At 37.8% G+C, this 7,022-nt stretch overlaps 1 pseudogene; it reads right to left on the reverse strand.

The window, feature by feature from the left end:
- Positions 1 to 2,613: 2,613 nt before the first annotated feature.
- LOC129548369 (serine/arginine-rich splicing factor 3-like) lies at positions 2,614 to 4,469 on the reverse strand (annotated as a pseudogene).
- Positions 4,470 to 7,022: the final 2,553 nt, after the last annotated feature.

The following is a 7,022-nucleotide window of genomic DNA, read 5'->3' on the forward strand; positions in this document are numbered from 1 at the left end:
GAGACATTACTTTGCCGACCAAGGTCCGTCTAGTCAAGGCAATGGTTTTTCCCGTGGTCATGTATGGATGTGAGAGTTGGACTGTGAAGAAGGCTGATCGCCGAAGAATCGATGCTTTTGAACTGTGGTGTTGGAGAAGACTCTTGAGAGTCCCTTATACTGCAAGGAGATCCAACCAGTCCATTCTAAAGGAGATCAATCCTGGATGTTCATTGGAGGGACTGATGCTAAAGCTGAAACTCCAATACTTTGGCCACCTCATGAGACGAGTTGACTCACTGGAAAAGACTCTGATGCTGGGAAAGGTTGGGGGCGGGAGGAGAAGGGGACGACAGAGAATGAGATGGCTGGATGGCATCACCGACTCTGTGGACATGAGTTTGAGTGTACTCCGGGAGTTGGTGATGGACAGGGAGGCCTGGCGTGCTGTGATTCATGGGGTCGCGGAGAGTCGGACACGACTGAGCGACTGAACTGAACTGAACTGAACCACTAATCTCACATATTTGTATTCCCGTAGATTCTGTAGGAATTTTTGCTAAGATTGTGCCTTCCTTGAATAAAGAGTGTTTTAACATTTCCTTTCTAATCTTTATTACTTATAAGTTTACTTGATGGCCTTAGTTCACTGGTAAACCATCTAATTTCATGACTACAGTCACCGTCTGCAGTGATTTTGGAGCCAAGAAAATAAAATCTGTCACTGCTTCCACTTTTTCCCCTTCTATTTGCCATTAAGTCATGCGACCAGATTCCAGGATCTTAGTTTTTCTTCATGTTGAGTTTCAAGTCAGCTTTCTCACTCTCTTTTTCACATTTCTCAAGAGGCTTTTTGTTCCTCTTCACTTCTGCACTTAGAGTGGTATCATCTGCATATCTGAGATTATTGATATTTCTCCCAGCAATCTTGATTACAGCTTGTGATTCTTCCAGCCCAGCGTTCCTCGTGATGTACTCTGCATATAAGTTGAATAAACAGGGTGACAGTATATAGTCTTGTCATACTCCTTTCCTAATTTAGAACCAGTCAATTGTTTCATGTCTGATGCAAACTTCTGCTTCTTGACTGGCATACAGTTTTCTCAGGAGAGAGCTAAGGTGATCTGGTATTCCCATTTCTTTAAGAATTTTCCACTATTTGTTGTGATCTATATATTCAAAGTCTTTTGAGTGGTCAATGAAGTAGAAGTGTTTTTCTGAAACTCCCTTGCTTTCTTTATAATCCAACGAATGTTGGCTATTTTCCTAACTTACTCTGTTGTGGTTTTTTTTTTGTCTTCTTTTTATTAATTTATGAAATGTTAGCTTGCATTATTGCTATTAGGTATTTCTTCTTTTCTAATATAGACATGTATAGCTGTGAATTTTCCAGCTTCACTTTTTACTTGGTATGTGATCAGGAACAAATATTTAATACTTTACTTGTCAGTTATTCTGTGTGTATGTGTTTCAGGATTTTTTGAAATATTAAAGTTCTTAAAATGGGAATGGAAATGGAAAGTGTCCTATATATGTTAACTTTTAATATAATTGTTCTTTGGATGGATCTGCTTGTTAGCTAGAATACTAGAGTGAGTTGCTGGTACCTTCTCCAGGGGATCTTCCCCACCTAGGAATTGAACTCAGGTCTCCCACACTGAAGGCAGATTCTTTACTGTCTAAGCCACCAGAGAAGCCCTAAATTCAGGAAACACAATAAAATAAAGACATGATAGAAGAATTTCAAAACTAGTTGAATTTAATTTTGACACACCAAAAATCTTGAGAAAACACAGTATCATCATTCAAACCTCTGAATTCTTCATATTATGTTTTGTAACCAAAACTGTATCCCAAGGATTCACAAAATATATTACAAATGACAGCATGGAAAATAATCTTGCCCAGTAACTCCAAGTTCAGCTCTACAATGTACTCTTAAAATGGCAGGACATTGGTATCTTGAGGAGTCTCAAATTTCCAAATAAAGTAGGTTACAAAGAGCTATGTATTCATATGCAATCACAGAAGAAACTTTTGGCCTAAAGCAAAGTTAAACTAACTTTCTTGAAACTTTTTAGATTCTACACCAATTGGACAACCTCTCCGCTGGTCTGAAGACTAGTGGAATTTTCAAATCTCTAATCTAGTTTAAGGGCTCAGCTTTAATTTTTCTCTTCTGGCCTGTGTTCACAGCAGCTTTTAAAGACTGCTTTCTTAACTACAGCTGCATACTATTTCCCAACTATGGAAAAGTCTTCAGTTTTTTCCAGGCTTTTGTTTTTATAATATTAAATATTACACTTTAGCTGTGCAGGAGTTAGAGGTTATGCAAGGACTTATCAGTCTGTGTAAGGCTAAAATTCAAAAGCAAATTCATTTTGCTTAAGGGAACATTCTAAAGTTACAATTCTTTATCCTTCATATGAGGATATTACATGCCTCATATGATCCATTTCAAACCACCGAGGATTACAACTTCATGTGTCACTGTTATAACAGACAAATGTGAACAGCTAAAACATTTCAAAAGTGCAACAAACTTATGAGGTCTCAAACAAAACTTGAATCTTCTGTACATACTCTTGTCGAAGTTATTTCCTATATACCACATTCCTCTAGAAAACTGGTCTTCTAGTCTCTTTCATTTGACCTAGATTGGCTATGAGACCTAGAGAAAGATAGGCGCAGCTTGTGATTTCTCTCTTTTGACAATGATCTCTCTCTTCCCCTATCTTAAGAAAGGGACCTAGTCCAGCTACAAGAGAAGCTTCTCTGTCTTGGAGATTTGTGTCAAGATGGAATACTCCTCCTCCGATAAATCATCTCGAAGGCAACCCCAGGAGGGAAGTGGGCCACAATTTTGACATATCTTTTCACCTTTTGGCAGTTCCATTTTTACTTGGCAGCCACATAGTGTTCTCCCATCTAACTTTCAGACAGCATCTGCTGCATCTCGGGGATCTTCAAATTCCACAAAAGCAAAGCCTGGAGGGTTTCTTGCAACCCACGCACTTTGGAAAAAGTTGCACAGTTATTTCTGACTCTCTGTGATCCCATGGACTGTAGCGTGTCTGGCTCCTCTGTCCATGGAATTCTTCAGGCAAGAGTACTGGAGTGGGTTGCCATTTCCTTCTCCAGGGCACACACTTCAGAGTGGTCCATAATAGCCAAAGACTAGTTCCAATTCGAGAAGGCAATGGCAAGCCACTCCAGTACTCTTGCCTAGAAAATCCCATGGATAGAAGAGCCTGGTAGGCTGCAGTCCATGATGTCACTAGGGGTCGGACACGACTGAGCGACTTCACTTTCCCTTTTCACTTTCACACATTGGAGAAGGAAATGGCAACCCACTCCAGTGTTCTTGCCTGGAGAATCCCAGGGACGGGGGAGCCTGGTGGGCTTCTGTCTATGGGGTCACGCAGAGTCGGACACGACTGAAGTGACTTAGCAGCAGCAGCAGCAGTTCCAATTCAGTCTTTTTATCATTGTTTCCAAGATTACCTACATAAACTTTACAGTCCAAACACCAGGAATCATGATGGATTTCGAGGTCATGGGTTAGAAATGCAGAGGTTCAAATCCACCATCCTAGGCTGAGTCTTCTCGGTGTCTTCTGCCTGGCATCCCCAAATGTTCTGGCACACCCAGAATCCACGAAATAGTCAGTTCATGTTATTAAATAAAAGCCACAGGCTCTGGTCTGAATTTTTTGGGTTTTGTTTTTTTTTTCCCATTCAAACGATGTTCTTCAATTTAGTCACCCTCAGTAGCTCAGAGTTATTTCAATGATACATGAGACATTTCTGGAACTCCTCAGTAGGACTGGTCACTGGAACCAGGAAAAAAATTGCTTTGAATAAATTCAGTAAATGAACTTTTTCATTCTTCACAGATAGATGATCAATTTTTAGAAACAGCTAATTGTTCTTGTTGCTAAACAAGGCAGGTTATGAAGTTCATCACTAATACTTATGATTATAAATAATATGAGATCAAAATAGCGGTTCATTTTTCTCTTTACAAGACTAACTTGTAGGGTGGAGTTTTAAAAAATGTCTTGAAGATGGGTAATATTGGGAGGTAAATAGTTAAGACATCAGCGATCGCTTAATTTTATCTGGGTTTGGAGATTTGTATAAATCAGAATCAAGCAAATAAACCAAAATAATAATAATAATAAATCTAACACTACAGTGAAACAGCTAAATGAGACCCTCATGGATTTATGGGCTAATCCTTCAGAAATACACATAATACTGCTTGAACTCTGTGTGAGTTAAATCCCATTTGAATTTATCCAGAATCAGATATGACTGAGTTACTTTTTCTAGTCTTTCCCAAGTTAAATTATGCTGAGTTTGTGGTAGCCTCAACCGAAAAATACAAGGTTCCAGGTGAATAGCGGTTGATGATTGTTTCTGTTCCAGGGCAACCAGAGACACCTCAACAGTGGTGGTTACTTTGAGATTCTGTTCAGAATTTGCCATATGTGGGAGTAACTAATTTAAATCTGCTTCTTATTCTCTCCTTTTTGATCAGTCTCCTTAATTTTCTAATTTACGTGAGTTATTATTCATAGCTTCTGCCATTTCTCATCTTTGGTTTTCTCCCTTGTCTTCCTTTGCTATGCCCCTTCTATTTCCATTCTTACTGCTAAATGCCATATTTTTCATATTTCTTAGTAAATACATTGAGGGAATAAATTTGATTGTATCGTTCATGTTTTCATGTTGGGGTTATAAAATATAGGTCATCGATTATCCTAAGGTTTGGCTATAGTCAAGTTTTGTCATAATTTCTCTTGTCTATACTATGATTAGAAGTGAAGGTCACATGGGATTCCAGCTCCCAGGAAAGCTTTCTAACTAGCCCAGATGGCAGGAGGTACAGGCACCCTGACATCTCATTCAAAGTTATTACAGTATTATCAGCCATATGATGACTTTGCTTATGCTGTAATTACAGCACTGTGACTTATTTTATAACTAGAGACTTATAACTTTTAGTCTCATTCAAATATTTTGCCAGTCCTTCAGCTCCCCTCCATTTGTTTTCGGCATCTATGAGTCTATTTTCAGTCTGTTTTGTTTGTAATTTTTTTTTTTTTTTTTAGATTTCACATAGAAGTGAGATCATGTGGTTATTTGTCTTTCTCTGACTTCTTTCACTTAGCAAAATACACTCCATGTCCGTCCATGTTGCCACAAATGGCAAGATTTTGTTCATTTTTAAGGCTAGTATTCCATTGTACATATATCATTTTTTAATCCATTTGTTTGTTGATGAACATTAAGGATGCTTCATATCTTGGTTATCATAAATTCGGTGATGAATACTGGAGTGTATATATATATATATTTTTGAGCTAGTGTTTTTGTTTCTTCTGGTAAATAATCAGAGGTAAAACTGCTGGATCATATGGCAGTACTCTTTAATTTTTTGAGAAAACTTCATAACTTTTTCCATAGTGGCTGCATCAGTTTTATAATATAGTCCCACCAGCAGTGCCTGAGGGTTACCTTTTCTCCACATCCTCACCAATAATTGTTATTTGTTGTCCTTCTGATGATAGATATTGTGATAGCTGTGAGGTGGTATCTCATCATGCTTTCCTTTGTAGTTCCCTGGTGATTAGTTATGTTGAGTATCTCTTCATGTACCTATTGGTTTCTGCATGCATTTTTTGGGAAAACATTTTTTCAAGACCTCTGTCTATTTTTTTTTTTCAATCTGGTTTTGTTTTTCCTTATAATGAGTTGCATGAGTTCTTTTTATATTTTGAATTATTAATATTTTACAATGGCAAGCCACTCCAGTACTCTTGCCTAGAAAACCCCATGGACGGAGGAGCCTGGTGGGCTGCAGTCCGTGGGGTCGCTAAGGGTCGGACACGACTGAGCGACTTCACTTTCCCTTTTCACTTTCACACATTGGAGAAGGAAATGGCAACCCACTCCAGTGTTCTTGCCTGGAGAATCCCAGGGACGGGGGAGCCTGGTGGTCTTCCGTCTATGGGGTCACACAGAGTCGGACACGACTGAAGTGACTTAGCAGCAGCAGCAGCAGCGGATATATAATTTACAAAATGTTTTCCCATTTAGTTCATGACCTTTTGATTGTGTTAGTTTTCTTTGCTTTGAATAAGCTTTTTAGTTTGATGTAGTACTGTTTGTTTATTTATGCTTTTGCTTCCCTTGATTGAGAAAACATATCCAAAAATAATTCTAAGACTGATGCCCAGGAGCATGTTGCTGATGGTATTGTCTAGAAGTTTTATGGCTTAAGGTCTTAATATTTAAGACTTTGATCCATTTTGAGTTTATTTCTGTATATATTGTGAGAAAGTAGTCCAGTTTGATTCTTTTGCATGTAGCTGTCCAGCATGTAGCTTCAATCATTAATTGAAGATGCTGTCTTTTCTCCATTGTGTATTCCTGTCACTTTTGTCAGAGATTAATTAACCATAAAAATGTGGGTTTATTTCTGGGCTGTCTATTCTACTTCATTGATCTGTGTGTCTGTTTTTGTGCAAGTATTATGAAAGTGAAAGTGTTAGTCACTCACTAATCCATGTACCATTTTTATTTTAGCTTTGGAGTGTAGTTTGAAATTAGGGAACACAATAACTCCAGTTCTGTTCTTTCTCAAGATTATTTGCACAATTCTGGGTCTTTTGTGTCCCTTACAGATTTCAGAATTGTTCTAGTGCTGTTAAGATTGACATCAGTGTTTTGATAAGAATTGCATTGAATGTATAGATTGCCTTGGGAAGTATGATTATTCAAGGAGGTTAATTTTCCAACTCATGAGCATGGTGTATCTTTCCATTTGTTTGTGTCATTTTCGATATCATTTGTCAATGTCTTAACAGTTTTCTGAATACAAAATTTTTACCTCTTTAGTTTGATTTATTTCTAGGTATTTTATTATTTTTGATGCAGTAATAAATGGGATTTTTTCTTAATTTCTTTTTCTGACAGTCCATTTTTAGTGTACAGAAACATAATAGATTACTGTATTTTAATTTGGTATCCTGCAAC

The sequence above is a fragment of the Moschus berezovskii genome, chromosome 25 (assembly GCF_049115385.1).
Source record: "Moschus berezovskii isolate FMDL1 chromosome 25, NW_MosBer_1.0, whole genome shotgun sequence".
Taxonomy (NCBI): domain Eukaryota; kingdom Metazoa; phylum Chordata; class Mammalia; order Artiodactyla; family Moschidae; genus Moschus; species Moschus berezovskii.